The sequence below is a fragment of the Vulpes vulpes genome, chromosome 9 (genome assembly GCF_048418805.1).
Source record: "Vulpes vulpes isolate BD-2025 chromosome 9, VulVul3, whole genome shotgun sequence".
In the NCBI taxonomy this organism is placed as follows: domain Eukaryota; kingdom Metazoa; phylum Chordata; class Mammalia; order Carnivora; family Canidae; genus Vulpes; species Vulpes vulpes.
In genome coordinates, this window is record NC_132788.1 from 75,048,193 (window position 1) to 75,066,452 (window position 18,260).

The window sequence follows — 18,260 nt, forward strand, 5'->3', positions numbered from 1 at the left end:
TAGAAGGAAGGTCCCCCTTTCTACTGTCAATTGGAATGGGGCCACATCTCAATTTCCAATATAAAGCAAACTGAGCTACTCCCACCTTGTTCCCACCTTGCCAGACTGGGCCAGGGTTTCTTCTGTCCCTACTATCCCTAAGTGGCCATGGAATGGATGGCTCCCAGTTTGTGCCTGCAAGGCTGACACATTCTGGGATAAATGGGTCAATTAATTGCCTACACCAGGTGAGCAATTCATGACATAGTGATGGGAAGCTACGACACTCAGCATACAGCACATTTTGTAGGCGCAAAGTACTTCCAGATAGGTGGTGACATGTTAAAGGCCTAGATTCAGAATTTACTATGTTATTAATTAGTTTCTTCGTCTGGTTGCAATCTATGCTGATGTGTAGAGGTATTCACAGGATATGACTAGTTGTCTTATCTCAAAATGACCATGGGCCATAGGGAGAAAAACAATTAAGCAATCACTAATCTCCGCTGGCTCACAGGCTATTCATTCTAAGTATGCTCTGTCAAAGGTCATCTTAAAGAAATATGAACTATGGTGGATGAAAGAGATAGAGGATGAGAGGAAGAGTAATCAGTGGCATAATGGCCCAAACTTCGGTTTCCTAATTGAAAAGACTGTGCTCAGATCCATAAAATTTATCTAAAACTTGGCAAAATGGCAACAGCAAAAACAGTTATTTAAGAAAAATAAGTTGGGGGCACTGGGGTGGCTCAGTCAGTTAAGTGTCTGCTTTTGGCTCAGGTACTGATCTCAGGGTCCTGGGACTGAGTCCTGAGTCTTAGTAGTCTGGCTTCCTGCTCAGTGGTGACTCTGCTTCTCCCTCTAACTCTGTCCCTCCCCTAGTTCGTGCTCTCTGGCACGCTCTCTTTTAAAGGAATGAATGAATGAATGAATGAATGAATGAAATCTTTAAGACGTTTTTCAAAAAAAATTTTTTTAATTTAAAAGAGCCATAAAACTTGCATTATTAATAATACACTGTTTATATTTAGAAAAATAGGCTCAAAATGAAGCAAAATACTACTAATTTTAACAGAGAGGCAAAGACTCAATAAATATCAAATTCTTAAATATCACATCAGTTCATAAGACTGCTAATTTAATTAAAACGCAATTCCTTTTATCTAGCTGGTCTGGGAGTATGCTGCTTGAAATTACAATCCAAACCAAGTCATACATAAATAAAAGTTACACTGCAGCAACTTTCATCCAAAGAGATCAATGTACTTCACACGTACCTCATTCCATCTTTACAAGTTTTTTTTTTTTCTTTTTTTAATTGAAACAACTTTTCTGGGGAGATATTAAAAGATGGGTGGCTTCCTGGTGTTTACTATTCTTTAAGCCCACTTTTCCTCTGTAAGTATTATTTTTCCAGGCCAATTCTTCTCATTTTAATAGATAACAAATTCAGGACTTTCACAAAGTATTATCTCTAAAATAGACATTGGACAGCCATATTTTACTCTATCCATAGGTATTTCCCCTTAGTGAGCACTCCCCCACATTCTTGGTTTGCCCTAATTATGCTACTTTCGTCCTTGAACAAATGATCTAGTCAAATACTCAAAACACAATTTCCTCTTAATATATTCACCTAAGCTGCTTCCTCTTTACTAAAGAAAAGGCTGGCTGCAGGATTCTATCTACCCTCTTTTATCAGCTTTTGTCAACTCCAGCTAGAAAAGAAGGTCACTGGTTTGCCAAGCGTCAGCCAGTGTCACCTCCTGAGTCAATCAGGATAAGCATAAAGAACAAAGATGTGGGAGGTGTTTTAGTTAAAAGGCACCAGGAAGGATGAGAAGAAATTCAGGTAATTGTACCACGCATTTTTTTTTTTTTTTTTTTGCAAAACTAATTAAGAAGACAGTGTTGGAAAAAGAGGGAGAGAGGGTTTAGAAACAGGAGAACATAGGCACGAACAAGACAGCAAGGTATCACGATTTTTTAATTCCGTGGAAAAAGATTATCAGCGATGCAAAAATAAACCAGCTGCAACAAGGCTGGTTGAGGGGAGCCTTGATTGGGAGCGGAGAAAAGGCCACCCACCCACCCACTGTGATCAGAAGTGTGGCCAAGGAAGCCCCCCTCACACTATCATTTCTCACTCCCCATCCAAGCCAGTGGTGATCAAGTTCTCTTAACATAACAAAGATTTCTCGGTGGACATCTTACAAACTCTTCTTCGTAGTTTTCTTGATTCATCAAATCTAAGAACAGGATACAGAAGTAGGGAGGTGTATAAATGGCTTTATAAGAGAGACATCTTTGGAAATACTCGTCTGCTTTGCAGTCATGTCCCCAGACAGAAATTCACTGGAGGTAACTCAAGCCTAAAACCAATGACACTCGAAATCATTCCTTTTAGAAGTCACCTGCACCTCTTTCCTTTTGCCTTAACATTGGCTGATCCAGAAATTCTGATCTCCTGATAAAACAGGGTATAGAGTCCACATTCTTTTCTTCAAGAGTATTTTCTTCAAGTGATTTCAGGAGAAATTTTCATGTTGCTTGCCATGCAGGCATAGGTTGGATATGAACTGATGTTTCCCTCAACAGCCTCAGAGCACCCATTCTCAGACAATGGAATGACTTTCCCCTGAAATGAGAATCCTTCTCAGTACTGTCTGCTTACACTGGTTCAGAAAGGTGTAACAGCTTCACATTCTCTCTACAAATAGTAAGCTATACTTCCTAAAATTTTAGTCTGGTTAAATCTGGTTAACCTGATCAATCCCTTTCCATGGCTTCCCACTGCCCTTGGGATGAGAATCCTTAAGATCATCTATAAAGGCCCGGATGTTCTGGCCCTTGTCTACTTTTTACCCTTATACTATAACCATTCTCGCCTCGCTCTCTGCACACAACCATCCTGACTTCACTTCTTGGCATCCTGGAGCTGCCAAGCCCTCTGGTACCAAGGGCCTGGCCACAAGCTTTTTCTCTGCTCTGAAATATTCTCTCACCACAGGCTCTAGAGCTAACACCTATGCTTCCTTCAGCTCCACGATCACTTAGAGGATTCTTCCCTGCTCAAAATACTCCCTTTTCCTTTGCTTCATATTCTCACAGAACATTTTTTCTTTACTTCATAGCACTTACCTTAGTTCACTTCTGTGAGTGGGGCTGGGAAGATTATTTGATTATGTATCCACCTCCCACCCCTACTTACGATAAGCTCCAGAACAAAGGCCCTATCTGGTTTTGCTCAACATTGGGTCCCTAGTACACAGATGCTCAATAACTATTTGTTGAATAAGTGAATGAATATATACTTGTTTCTGTTTCCTCTCTGCTCATTCACTCAACAAGTTGACAGCTCCACCCTTTCCCCTCCACTGCCCCAAATCTACTCTTTCAAAGGTCCCACTGATCTCCCAATTGAATAATACAATGCACACTTTTCAATCCTTAATTTCTTGGACATATATGACATATCTACAATTGATCACCTCAAAACTTTTCTGCCATACCAGATTCTCCAGGTTTTGTTCGTTTCTCCATACTCTGTCCTTCCCTCTATTGGTGTATTCCAGAGTTCTTCTCAAAACCTACATCTTCTCTCACAACACTCTCTCTGGTAAACCCATACTCTGGATTAAAATACTTACTACTCAGTCTCAAACTTGTAGCTCAAGTTCAGACTTGGCTCAAGAAGCAGGTGGATTCCTGATCCTGATCACAAGAGCCCTGCCCATCTCTCCAGTCTCACCCCCAGCACGGCCAGCTTTCTCTTTGTTTTTGTCTGCTCTCATCTGCCACAGAGCCTCTGCACATGGATCTGCCTAAAATACTCTTCCCTCATCACTACACCAAATTAAAGTCTACTCACTCTTCAGACTGCAGGTCAGGGGTAACTAGGAAAGTCCTCTCTGACTTTTTACACTGAATCTTCCACCACTAGCTCCCATAACATTGTGTGTGTCCCTGTCTTTTCTGCTACCCCCCAACACTGCAACTGTGCATCCATTTCTGTGATAATGTGATGAACATTCATCTCTTCTATTAGTGGTGAACATCATGACGGCACATAAAAATCCTCAAACCAAGAACAATGCCCTGTATGTTGGTGGCACTCAACAAATACTCATTTTATATATTAACTCCTGCTCGATAGCTTTAGAAGAATGAGTACAGAATAAATGCAAAAGCACAGGCTGTGAATCAGGTAGATTTAACTTGGCTACTTTGCTCATTCATTCAATAATTCACATTCATTATTCATTAATCCCGTAAGAGTTTATTTATGAGGCCTTACTATATATTGGACATACTATAAAATGCTCATGATCAGAGGTGAATAAAAGAGATACGATCCCAACTCTCAAAAGACTGGAAGCCCATGTGCACAGACCAGAGGTCAACAGACTTTCTTTTCTATAAAGATCCAGAAAGTAATTACTTTCAGCTTTGTGGGCCGTGAGTTCTCTGTTGCACTACTCACTTCACCATACTGTGAAAGCAGCCTAAGACCATATGTAAATGAAGGAGCATGGCTGTCTTCTAATAAAACTTTGCAGAAATAGGCAGAAGGCAGAAGATGGCCAGGGACATTGTTTGCCAAGCCCTGATAGAGACCAATGTTCCCATCTCTATTATGTTTAGTTCTCCTCTATGTAAAATATATATAGTATCATGCTACCTTCCTTCTCCTTTCTAACAAGGTTCCATTCACTTTACCTCTTTTGGTTGTTTTAACCACTGCTTTCTTCTTATGTCTTCTAAGACTTCTGGAGTCAATGCTTTCATAATTTATTCCCCAAATTATTTTGAGAGTATCCCCACCTCCCATCATATTCCTCTAAAACTGAATCCCCCACCTCCACCAGCTCCAAGTGGCATCTATCTGAACATCCCTCTTTTTTGCTAAAATGAAAATAAATGAAACAACTCACAGAAACAAACGCAAACGCATTCCACCCATAGCTACCCAACACCTACAATGTCAGATCCACACTTGGCAGGGTCACATATAGGTGCTTCATTTCTTGGTCCCTGCTCACCTGTCCAGCTTCACCTCCCAACACTCTCTTGGTCCCATCTTCTACTATCTTGCATTTCACTGCGTCACACCAAGATCCAGAGTATATACTGTTGACTTGTCCCTTTCCTCATGCCATGTTCCCTGATCCCAGTCTTTGTTCTTTAAGGCTCCACTCAACATTAGCCACCTCACCTTCTTGTGCTGAACCGCAGTCTCTCTGTAGGCTCACAGTACTTCACCACCAGGCAGACCAACTGAAGCGTTCAATGTTAGAAGGCTTTACTAGTACTGGCTAATATTTATTGAGTTCTTTCGTACTTGTCCTTCAGAACTCCACTCAAAGGCAACCACCTCAGGAGCTGTGCTACATACCTTACATACATTAATTCATTAAACAACCACAACTCTGGAGCTGATTCAGGTGTTTCTGCTCTAACTCCATCTATACAGTCTAAAAAATGTCACCTTCTGCAAAATCACACACTATAAATACGAGGGCATATAGGAAAAGAGGTTCGGGACAGACCTCTCCAAACCTCTGGACCTTTGTAACCAGAGCATGAATAACAACAATCAGTAAACCCTAATTCAACATGAGCTGGTTAAATTTCTACTGGCACTTTCAGCCAGCTTCACAGACAGTTTTAAACTCTAAGACTCCTGCTTCCTCCCCTCAAAAGGTAGAGCATGGATGGTAAGTCCATCTAACAGAGAGAATTCTTTAAAAATTACAGAATCCTGGATATAAACTTTTTTTGTGAGTGATAGAGTCACTGTAAAGAGAAATATCTTAGCAGCTGCTTCCTCTGCATACTCATCTTCTCCGGAGAGTGGAGCATGGTGAAAAAGGCAAGCAGTTCTTGCAGCTTGGATTCCTCTAAACCTCCAGGAGGGGCAGATGCTTTGTAGACATTCTGCCTATTTTAAAGTCTTCATCTATGGCTAAGGCTTTCTCTTTAAATATGTAAAACTTGTTCTTGACTGCTTCAAACATTTACATGCTATGGAGAATGAATTCAAAGGAATTCCCTGTTACACTAGCACAAGTTCTTCATTTACCAGTAACACTAGAGGTACTCACATTAAAGAAACATACTACAACAGGATGGCAGGCGTGTGGGGGGGGGGGGTGCTGCCACTGTGCCCATTTTACAGATAAGGAAACTAAGACTGAGACTACAGATTAGTTCACCTGACCAAGATTACTAATGACAGCTGAGATTTGAAGGCAAGATACATAATTCCAGATTTGTGCATTTAAGGAAGGAGGAATTGCAGTATCCCTGAATTCTTTTCCCAAAGAAAAGCCTTTGAGAGAAAACTTGCAAACACACACATACACACACTCTCTCTCTTCTCAAGAGAATTCAAATCAGTATTAATATATAAAACTAAAAGTAAAACTAATAAATCTATAGAAGTGAATCGTATACACCTGTCCTCACATTTGCAGATCAATCACTAACAAACATCCTCAGCCTCCACTCATTTTCTGTTTAGTAAAGGGAAGAAAATAAAAGCTATAAAACATTCTGTGACTACAAATTATGTCAGAAATGAGTTTTCATGTTAGAGATTTAGTAAACCTAATGATTAAATATTTAAGATGGATTTTAAGCAGTTTGTGCAAATAAACTCATATGGCAGCTCTGGGTGCATCCTGATCATCTAGTCCTAGCACATCTGTGCTGGGTCTCTGCTCACAAGGCCTCAGGAACATCTCAGAGACTCAGTAAGTGATAGCCAGTAGTGATACTGCTATTATTATAGGAAGTAAAACACATATAGGCAAAATAAAGGAATATCTAAATAATAATGCAAGAGGTTTTCTAACGCACATCCTGCCACCCTCAAGGAGAAATTGGTCACTGTAACTACAGTGGACCTGTAAGCCTTATATACACTGAGGTTCTTTGTCATGGTAACTGTTCTGTGTAGCTCATGCTTTAAAAAAAAAAAAAAACTAATGTTTCTTTCAAGGGCTTTCAAAGTCCTTTGTTGTCTTCATCTTACACGAATTAAATTGCAGTGATGTGTAGGTGGGCACTTATCAAGGAAAAAGAAGCGACAGACAGCTCATTGAATGTTAGGGGGCAAGTCTGAGACCAGCTGGTCAGATGGGGAAACTGAGACCCAGGAAAGCAACTACCCCAAGGTCATGCTACAGGTCGATGTTTGATTTCAGGGCTGTAATTTTGATTGTAACGTAGCAAGTAGTAAGATCGGTTGAAGACAATGGCCTTTGGTCTTATCTCAAGATAATACATATCATAGAAATAAGATAAATGGTTTATTAGCAAAAAATAAAGGTCAGTGAGTAAGCTAGTGTCGAGTACAGAACACTCAAGGTGACACAGGTTCCTAAAAGGCAAAAAAAATAAAGAGATAAGACTAAAATTTTATATATATTCTAAGAGATGGGGTTGGGACAGCAGGATCTTAGACAAGAAACAAAAGGATTTGTCATGTAAGGAAGAAGTCAAGTAACCCCATGGCAGGTGAGTCAAAATACCTGGCAACTAGAAAAAATAATTATGCAATTTGATTAACAATAAAAATTTCCTGAACAGAGATGTAGATTTCCATCAGTTTACTGGCTCTATAAAGCAGGTATTGGAGCTCGTGGATGAGATGCTGTGATTAAATGTATTTTGAACATTACCACTTACCTGAAATTAGTGATGCCTTCAAAAGTGAACTCATAAAATCATATATGGTCACTTATACCTTACCAGAGTCCCAGAACCAAAATTGCTGACTTCTCAGCTTGTAAGTAAAAGTTTAATCTCAGAATCAGGGAGCATTTTGATAGCCTAACATCTACTAAAAATTTTAAAATATAGCCCCAATTTATACCAGTTTCCTCAGAATTTTCTATAAGTAAAGATTTAATCTTTACTGTCAATCATCAAAACAATTTCTAAGTAATTTTAAGTAATGGATGTAAAGTAATTTCGGGGGGGGGGGCAGTTAAAAACTGTGCCAAGCATCCCACTCTTCCGCCAAGAAAAAGTCCCTGTTAAGGGAACCTGTATCACCAGATGATTTTTAAGAATAAAAATTCCTTGCTGCTAAAATGTAACTGAATAGTTACCAGTTAAAAGAATCTTTATACATCCCATAGACCTCTGGAGAAATTAATTCCAGATCCTATGTAGAATCAATTTTCCTCACCTTTTGCCAAAGCGTTAACCTTTTAATCATTTCTCAAGCACCCATTATGCGGCTGAGTCACTAAGGACTTGGTGTGTGTCCTTGGTTGAAATGCTGACAACAGTGATCAGCATTAATAAATACCATGCCAGGTAGAGACCCAAGTGCTCTGCAAGCATCATGTTACTGGCTTCTCACAGTAACCCTATGAATGAGGGTCTTCCATTATCCTTGTCATGCAGACAAGGGAACTATGGTTCAGAAAGGACTTGAACACTGCCAATCTAACTCCGGATCTCAGACCCTTTACCAAGAGGCAGAGCACGTAATTAAACACCTTTGGGTAAGTGAATTTTTTAAAAATATTTTATTTATTTATTCATGAGAAACAGAGAGAGAGAGAGAGAGAGAGGCAGAGACACAGGCAAAGGAAGAAGCAGGCTCCATGCAGGGAGCCCTACGCGGGACTCAATTCCAGTTCTCCAGGATCAGGCCCTGGGCTGAAGGCGGCGCTAAACCGATGAGCCACCCGGGCTGCCCTGGGTAAGTGAATTTAAATTGAAAAATGGTAACTAGGGAGGCCTGGGTGGCTCAGTGGTTGAGCACCTGTCTTCAGCCCAGGGTGTGATCCTGGAGTCCCGGAGTCGAGTTCCATATCGGGTTCCCAGCAGAGAGCCGGCTTTTCCCCCATCTCTGTCTCTGCCCCTCTCTGTCTCTGTGTCTCTCATGAATAAATAAATAAAATCTTTTTTAAAAAAAAGAAAAAAGAAAATGGTAACTCCACCAGAAAAGCAAAATTTCGGTGCAGAAATTTGCCAGGGGCATCTTAGGGTTATTTCCAATTTCCTCGTCTTAGTAGGAAGAAGATAAGAACATAATCTTTATCTTCTGATGGAAGAAAAGTACACTTGATGGCTCCTATGTGAGCTATGTCTCTTTGAAGGCTGGACATAGGTCCACATGCTGGCTGTATAAGCAAAGGACTCCAGCAACAGAAAGAGTTGGTCTTTCCTGTAGAGCTTCCAAAAATGAACTTTTGTTTTATTCCAACCAGGGGCAAGTTGGCCACATGCACTGGATATACTGCCTTCAGGCAGAAAACTAATACTGGAAGAGAAAAAAGAAAGAAAAACACTTTCTGTTGATGTCAATGCACCAGTTTAAAAGGCAAAGCCAAGACTATGGTCACGTCAGTAAAGACCTTTGATGTCACAGGCTGACCCATCAAGAGCCTGCTGCTTGTGAAATTAGAGATGTTAGGGTCCCTTGGACTCTGAAAGGCCATTTTGTGTTACCGTTTCATTAAGTCCAATTTGCCAAAAGGAATGTAGTTTCCAAAAGTAGAATTTATATAACACTTGATAGTTTAAAAGTTTCTTAAAAAGAAGTAGCTCTAAAAAAAAAAAAAAAAAAAAAAAAAGAAGTAGCTCTTAACCTTTCTTAAAAGTCAAATATCTTAAGGTCCCATTTGATTAGGAGTTGTGCTTTTCATTTTTATTAAGAAAATGTATAAAAGGGGGAAAATGAAATCCATGGTTTTTTATCAATTTATACTTCATCACAGCAGCATCAATATTTATTTAAAAGAGAGATATAGGGATCCCTGGGTGGCGCAGCGGTTTGGCGCCTGCCTTTGGCCCAGGGCGCGATCCTGGAGACCCGGGATCGAATCCCGCGTCGGGCTCCCGGTGCATGGAGCCTGCTTCTCCCTCTGCCTGTGTCTCTGCCTCTCTCTCTCTATCTCTCTGTGACTATCATAAATAAATAAAAAAAATTAAAAAAAAAATTTAAAAAAAAAAAAATAAAAAAAATAAAAAAAAAAAATAAAAGAGAGATATAGGGTATATATGCAAATGAGGTATAAATTTAGTTAGTATCTGTCGACAATGGATTTATTAACCCCTTAGAGCTCCTCCAAAGGCACAAGTGGTTTCTGTAGCTTAAAGTAGGAATCACTGTGTAATTTTAGAATTTCTTATTTCTCATCTCTGCGGGATTTTACAGGATTAATCTATTTTTATCAACTTTGCACAAGTATATGCATATAATGGGATGTACCACACACACAGAAGGCTCTAAAGAGCCACTGAGTATTTTGCAACTTCTTCTCTTTTTTTTTTTTTTTTTTTTTGAGACAGAGAGACAGAGCTCGAGCACATGCAAGGGTGGGGGGGAGGAGGGGCAGAGGAAGAGAGAGAATCTTGAGCAAGCTCCACACCTAGCTAGCACAGAGCCCAACAGACGGCTGGATCTTAGGATCCTGAGATTGTAACTTGAGCTGAAATCAAGAGTCAGACGCTTAATCCACTGAGCCACCCAGGCACCACTATTTTGCAACTTCTACTTATCAATTTTACCTGAAAGCAACAACCACTTTGCTTGTCTTCCTCCTCCCCTCTTCTCAAATAAGTGCCTATGTATTGTACCACTGTTGGAAATTTGCCACAACTCTTTACATATTTACCATAGATCTAAGAAGCCCTAGAGGAAAGAAACTTGGTCGATTTTATTTGTACTAGCATTTCCCAATTTTCCTTAGGTTTCTTACAAATTAACCTCCAGACTTCCACAGCAGTGATTTTCAAACATAAGCATGCATTAGAATCTTCTAGAGGGCTGGCTCCCGGAGCTTCTGGCTGGGCAGGTTTGGGATAGACTCAAGGAATTTGTATTTCCATTTTTTAAATATAGATATTATCAATTTATTTGACAGAGAGAGGGAGTGAGAGAGAGCACAAGCAGGAGGAGAAGCAGAGGCAGTCTCCTCGCTGAGGAAGAAGTAGGATTCAGGGCTTGATTAAGCAGACGCTTAACCAACTGAACCACCCAGGCACCCAGAATTTGCGTTTCTAGATAGCTCCCAGACATTGCAGGGGCTATAGGCCCCTCAGTCACACTTTGAGAGTTACTGAGTTACAGAATATTCTCCCAGAAACACCATATAGGGTTAAATTCTACACATATCAGCTCACGTCAAACTGAATAAAAGTTTACAGCAAGATTAAATGTCCTTCCAGAATATTATGGCGTTCCCCCCATCTAAGGGATATCAACGGTCTTAGGTGTCAATAAAAATGGACACAATGACCCCTATTCTTAATGCTAAATTATGAATTCTATCAAGATTATGCCAATTAATGAGTTGAAAAACTCTATCAAGATTATGCCAATTAATGAGTTGAAAAACTCTTGATGTATATGATTTTAATACAAACTTGGAAAGCTATTAGGAAAATTATATAGTATCAACTATATAATGGCCTATGTGTTTATTAATTTACATTAAGATAACAAAATAAATAATAAATATTGCAAAAATATATAACTCCAAGCAAAGGAAATCATAAAATCTAACAACACAATGATTTTTCTTTCTGGAAGTCACAGCATAGTTAATATTTTTGCTCTCCTGACTTTCTTACTTGTTGTAATTGAACAAGAATGCTACTTTGTAGGCTTTTGGTATTATATAAAGAACAAATTAAATCTCTCCAACACAGATTAATTCCAGTATAATCAACTCATTGTTTGCATGAGGAGTAACGAGGTATCTAATAAAATATAAATTATCATTTTAGGTGTATTATTTCTGGTTTAATAAATGGTCAAAACTGGTATCAAAACAGAAAACTTGGGTGCCCAGTGAATAAGAAAACAAAGAAAAATGGTTTCACTGAATTATTAGCTGTGCTGAAAATGCCTAAAAATATACTGTAAGTTAATGGAGAAAAAGTTGCCTTAGCAACATGAGCATGGACAAAAATCATAAATAAAACCCCACCAAAAAAAAACTAGTTTTCAATAACCTACATGTTAATTTAGCTACTAATGAATTAATCATACATTAGTTAATCCTAGGATTAACCAATCTCCTTTTTCTTCAATGTCTTTTTCTGCATCAAGGACATTTTTATCAATGTTAAGATGCTTATATATTCCTAGGGTTTGAGACATCTTGAACACGCTAGACAGGAACTAGGTAAGTGTGACATGTCGAGGTTTGAAAAGAAATCGGGTTGAGAGCAGGAACAAGATGTGTGACTAACAAGTCAAGAGCTGTTACCGAGCTCAGGCCTGAATGGAAGGCTGTTGGCAGAGACAGGTCCAAATGCCACATCACCAAGGCTGACTCTTCACTGTGCTCTCCTGTGAGAGGCTGTTTTTGACACAAAATATCAACCATACATGAGGTATGTCAGCTAACGTGGGCTCCAAAGGGTTGTGAAAAGGAAAATCCCGATTAAATTTTTTATGTTCTCTTTGGAGGGGAGGAGGGAGGCCATGAGGAACCGATTGTATTGGGCAGGTGTCATGGAGGCACAGAAAGGTGTTAACATGGAGATGATATTAATTACCATATTTAGGTAATTAGTAACTAGAAGTTATTATCTCATTCATTATCAACAACAATAAAGCAGAATCATTTACTGAGCACTTTTCATCCATCTGACACTGTGTTAAATGCTTCAGGTCTGTGCTAACACAGAGGCTGCAGACCACATGTAGCTACTGATAGTGCTGGAAATGTGGCCAACAATGTGATCGAGGAAATGAATTTTTCATTTTTATTTCATTTAAAACCAAATTTAAAGATGATACCCAATTTTGTTATCAGAAATCTTTTAAATATATTTGAGACAACTTGGATATATGAATCTACTTTTTCAACTGTAAATCTCAGAGAAGCTAAACACAGGTCAAGTAATTCTGATGAAAATTTAGCATCAAATTGAAAGGTATTTGCAGATGTAAAATACACACTTGGTTTTGAAAACCTGGTATGAAAAACCTAGTATGAAGACTTAACTACGAAAAATAAAAAGAGTGAAAAGATCTTGTTAATAATTTTAATATTGATGCTATCTTAAAATGATAATACTTGGGATATACTGGGTAAAATAAGATATATTATTAAATCGATTTTCCCTGTTTCTTTTCAGCGCTTTTAACGTGACCACAAAGAAACTTAAATTGCCATATGTGGCTCACATTCCACGTCTACTGGGCAGTACTGATTTAGGTGAACAATCTCATTTAGTTCTCATGAAAACTTCTCCGGAGCAGGTACTAGGACCTCCATTTCACAGATGAGGACAGTGAGGCCCAGAGAGAATAATAAACTTGCCCAGTCTCCTAGTTAAGTATTGGTACCAAGCTGATCCTAGGTTTTCAACAGGGAAACTGACTATGGTTGCATCCCCAAAGCGTAAAGAAGCATACCAGTTGGCACGAATGGAAATCTAGCATCCAAATAATAATTTACTGCACTGTATGTATGTTGAGACTACCAGGCTGAAGTCATAAGGTTCTGTACTTCTCATAAATTCAATCTTTTCAGATTAACCTGCCTGTCATAAATATCACCAAACACTTAACAATGCAGGAGGAGCAAAGGCCATTACTACAGCCTGTCTTACCAGACGAGGGATTCCAATTAAATTCCATCAAACCACACTGAGCCGATACACTTTGACAAGCACCTCACATCCAAAACCTCCAAGAGCCTGGAATTTTTTTTTTTTAATTTGCTCCTCCTTTCTCTTCTTAAGAGACAAAAGAAAACCCACGAAAATGCTGAATGGGGTAAAAGCAAACACAACAAAGTTAACAGGGACCTATAAAATGGCCCTTCAGAATTTGTAAAAACACAAAAACAAGAGGGCGCATTTCCATCACTGCACAATATCGCTTTTGTTTAAGAGCCAAGTCTCAGGCTTGAAACGTGTTGGTAATAAATCAGCAGGCATTATTTTAAATCAACTGGTTTTATGAAATAAGCCAAGAGTTGAAAGAGGCAGGACTAATTACCAACATTCCTTGATGAATTACTTAGCGGCGTGTGCTAAGTCAATGTGCGTCTACGTCTTGATCCCCAATTTTATCCCATACTTATTTCCCAGGAGGTAAAAAGAACATGTGGCTAATTAAGGCACCGATCTCCACAGCCAGAAGTACTCAAGGTAAGATTTCTTTCGAAAAAAAGAAAAGGTTCTTTGCCTGGTACTTATTAATCTAATTTTTACTACTTCACTAGAAAAACAGAGCTAATCTTGTCACCTTTAGGCAGTCTGAACCACCATGCAGTGCTCAGAAAAAAATGTTACATATTTGTAATTTAGCCAATAAGAATTTCTTAAGCCCTTCCTAACCAGCAGGAATGTCTCTGGTTTGTCGCTTCTAATTAAGTCTCAACAAAATTTCTAGCTCCTAAATTTTAATTATACAAAACTCAGGGCCAACGGGGGAGATTACAACAAAGCTATGCCTGGTGGTAAGGTAGCAGAGATCTGAATTTTGCTTTTCATGTCGGGCCTCTTAACTACTTTTGAAAATTATTCACAACCTGGTGATTCAAATTCTTTTCTTCGTTTTTAATTTTCAGGACCGTAGTATACCTTGCTATCTTTCCTGCAGGAAAGGCCATGAGAGTTACAAGGATGTGTGCAGGTCTAATCAACTCATCCAACAGAAGAACTATACTCAGAAAGTGGGGAGTGAAGAGAACTTTGTCAAGGCTCCTCAATAAAATGCACTGGAGACACTCACTTTAATTATATTAAGAATGCATGCACACACTCTCCTAATAAAAATATAAAGCCTTTGACCACCACCATCTCCAATCCCAAAACCCACTCCAGAGGTAACTAGTAGAAACAGTTTTGGTATAGATTTATCTAGACCCTTTACTAAAATATCATTTTTTAAAAGAATGATTTTAAATCAATTCTTTTTCTAAGACTACTCTCTAACACCCTCTAAGACTACTCTCTAACAGCCTCCTACTTCATCTGCTTTGTATACTTCCATTTTGATTCATCCTATGTGTGCAACGTTATAAATTAATACACAAATATATCTAACTTCATAAACAAGGTCTGAAAGACTAGTGTATTGTCAAGGACTCCATTTTCCTTAAAGTTGAAGATGATATTCAAAGAAGTCAATAAAAAGAGACATATTCAGGACAAGAGCTAATAGTCTAGCACTGATTGCAGCTATAACCTTGCACAAAGCCATTATGCTGATTTACATATTTTTAAACACAGATCCCGCCCACTTATTTTAGTAGGGCAATGGTAAAATTAGATTGTGCTTACACATGTCCATAATCTCTGTTGTTCAAGGGTGTATTTATAGAATGTGGTCTTTCAAATCTAAGTCTTTCCTCTCATTGCAGGGAATAAGTAGGTAACATTTGTGAAGACTAGTGACCTTTCTGTATAGTAATATAAGATTTATTACAGCTGACATTATTCACTTAAAAGCAAACTGAAAAATAATCAGAATTGAAGCTCCAGTTTTAAGTGTTAAAAGCTATAATACTGCAGGGGACAGGGTAAGGAAAACTATAAATGCAACCATAATTTCAGGAGAAAATTCGTATTAAAAGATTGTGTGAGTCCATCAAAATCAATATTTCAAAAGCAATTTACTGAAAAACAAACACATTATTAAAATATACATAGCTATAAAGGACATGAATTGTGATAGCTTGAGTCAACAGAATCTTTAGAACATAGGTGATCCTGAGTTATGATTTTTGAATGTTGTCACAGAAACTTTCAATATAGTGGGTTGTTTTTTTTTTTGTCCAATAGTGATACTATAACTAAACCCTAAATTGCCATTGTGGTCAGTGTGGCTGAGCACTCTTTTTATATAGTAAGAATACATCCAGATCTTTCATATGGTATATCATGGAGACTCAGGGATCCACTCTAATTATTCAATATAGATGGCCTCTTAATAATTCTAAATGTGTCAGATCATGTATCCTTCCATTAAACCTACAAAGCTCCTCTATAGCTTCTGAGTGGGAGCTCCCACTCTGCTCTAACACATTCTGTTATTGATGATTCTTCAGAAGTGTTGAGTATGCCCTTGCATGTCCTTGAGCTCTATAGAAAATGCAGAGGCAGCACGGGATGTGGTTATAAGTAGATAGGGTAGGGTGGGAGCCTGTGCCTCAGTTTCCTCATCTGGAAGATGAGGCCTATTCTATGCAGCCCATAGTGTTGCTAGAGGAATAAATGAAATAAAGAATATGAAGTATTTAGTCAACAACCCAATACAGCTGATAATCAATGTCTGTATAGTCACGGTCTTTCCTCCTCCAAGTTGCTTTAGGCAATACTGCATTGACACCAGTAATCTCTTTTCTTTATTTACTTATTTATTTTTTTATTAAGTAAACTCTATCCTCAACATGAGGTCATGAACCCAAGATCAAGAGTCGTACGCTCTACCAACTGAGCCAGCCAGGCACCCTACACCACTATTTCTTTTTAAAATTTTATACTGTGGCCTGAAGCTGTGTAATAAACATCTGCCACAGGTCCAAGGCTACCATGTCACCTGAGAGAATGACACTGTTACTTCTCCCTCCTGAAGTTTCTCGGGCCATTTACTCTAAGTGGGGTACTACATCAATGGTTAAGCAACTTGAGCCATGGAGTCTAACTGAGTGGGTTCAAATGCAGACTGTATACCTGCTTCCCCAACTTTGGATGAGCTGCTTAGCCTCTGCCTCATTTCCCACATCTGTGACATAAGGATGCTGGATATGACAAGCATGAATGATATTCCAACAGTTTTCCTGGGGAGACAAAGATGGACTGGAATGTAGGAGTCCCATTTATGAGAGCCTCGGTAAGTGTTCTCTAAACAAAGAGAGGAGTTGAGCAAAGTGCTAAGCCCTCCACAGGAATGTTTCTCAACCTTTTTTTCATCATCACCTCCCTTAGGAGCCTTTTTGAACAGTTTTTTCTCCAAATTGCCTCTCCTCAATCTCACACCCATGAAATTTTAACAGGCACCTATATAAACTTTATATACTAAGGTCCTTTAGAGGCCCAAACCGCTATAACATCTATGACTTCTTGCCCTCCAAGGACCAATCCCTGCCCTCTGGGGGGCAGGATCACCCTTGTTAAGGATGCGTCCTCGACAGATCCCATCACATTAAAAAGAAATTACCATTCAGAGCCAAATAAAAAAAAACCCACTTGAATTGTCAATCCTAGGCCCCAGACCTTAATATTCTTCATAAGATGCCACCCTAACCTCCACTAGTACTGAATTATGAGAACTGCATCAATGAACAAAGACACATCTATTAGCATGGCTTCTTTTAACAGCAGGAAGAAAAGGAGCTGAACAGGCACCCACTCACAATCCACAAGATGATTTCAGTGGTTGCAAAGTGGCTCAGTGACAAGATGATAAAGATCCTTGTGCTTGAACAGAAAGTGTCCCTCCCAAACCTGCAAGGTCCAGGTGTCGCCGTGTGCAGCTAGCCTATCTACAACCTAAGGAACTCAAATCATCCAGATTCTATTTTATCCCTCGGCCACATAAAAATAGCATTGTGGTCATACAAGGAGAAACTGTTTACATTTTGTGCTTGTATTGCCACATGAACAGGTGATTAGAGCTGATATTTCAATGTTTTCAGAAAGGTGGAATTAATTCATACACTTAGCTGTGTCAAGATTAAATATTTTGTTTTAGATGGTTGCTGCTCCCCATGGGCCTGCCCATTTAAGCGGACCAGGCCTATAAATTGAAGCAGAAATTACTCTCTTCGCCAGCATTTCTAGTTATTAGTCATTGAAAGCAGTGCAAATGAAAACAACATCTCAAATTAATCAACATACATTTACAGATATTCTTACACTACTTAGCCTGTGTTAAGTTTGATTTTACCAATGTAAGACAAGTCAATGGAGCACCTTCCTGTGCCAGCCCTGAGATGACTAAATCCTTACCCACAGGGGCTTGTAAGCAGCACGAGAGGCAAATGGTTCATCAGTCAATGCTCATGGAAGCTAGCACATACCTGTAACCCCTAAATGATCTAACTGCTTTCCAAACACAGAGTAAGAAGTCCCCACTCTAGGAAGAATAGTTTAAAGCAAGAGACTCATAGTAGAATCCAGAAGAAGAATTTCTATTTCTTTTGCTTGATTTGTAAACATGAACAAAGAGAAAGACAAGATTTACGTCTACCTGGCCAAAACTGCCTAATATATTTCTCCAGAACTCACTCCCACAAAAGGCAATTGTGGAGTGGGAAAACAGCCGAGGTCAGAGAGTCAGTATCCTA

General features: G+C 39.0%; 1 protein-coding gene across 13 annotated transcripts in view; it reads right to left on the bottom strand.

Annotated features, from left to right (window-relative positions):
* The window catches only part of MITF (melanocyte inducing transcription factor), a 218,622-nt gene that overhangs the window by 66,207 nt on the left and 134,155 nt on the right, over positions 1-18,260 (bottom strand). Inside the window, exon 1 of one of the 13 annotated variants that reach the window (XM_072720480.1) lies at positions 5,195-5,547. The exons of 11 other annotated variants lie outside the window; for them this stretch is intronic. The gene's annotated coding sequence lies outside the window, so the exon portion shown is untranslated. Of the gene's footprint in view, positions 1-5,021; positions 5,548-18,260 lie in introns of those variants that run through there. One more of the 13 variants, XM_072720481.1, reaches the window with a different exon arrangement.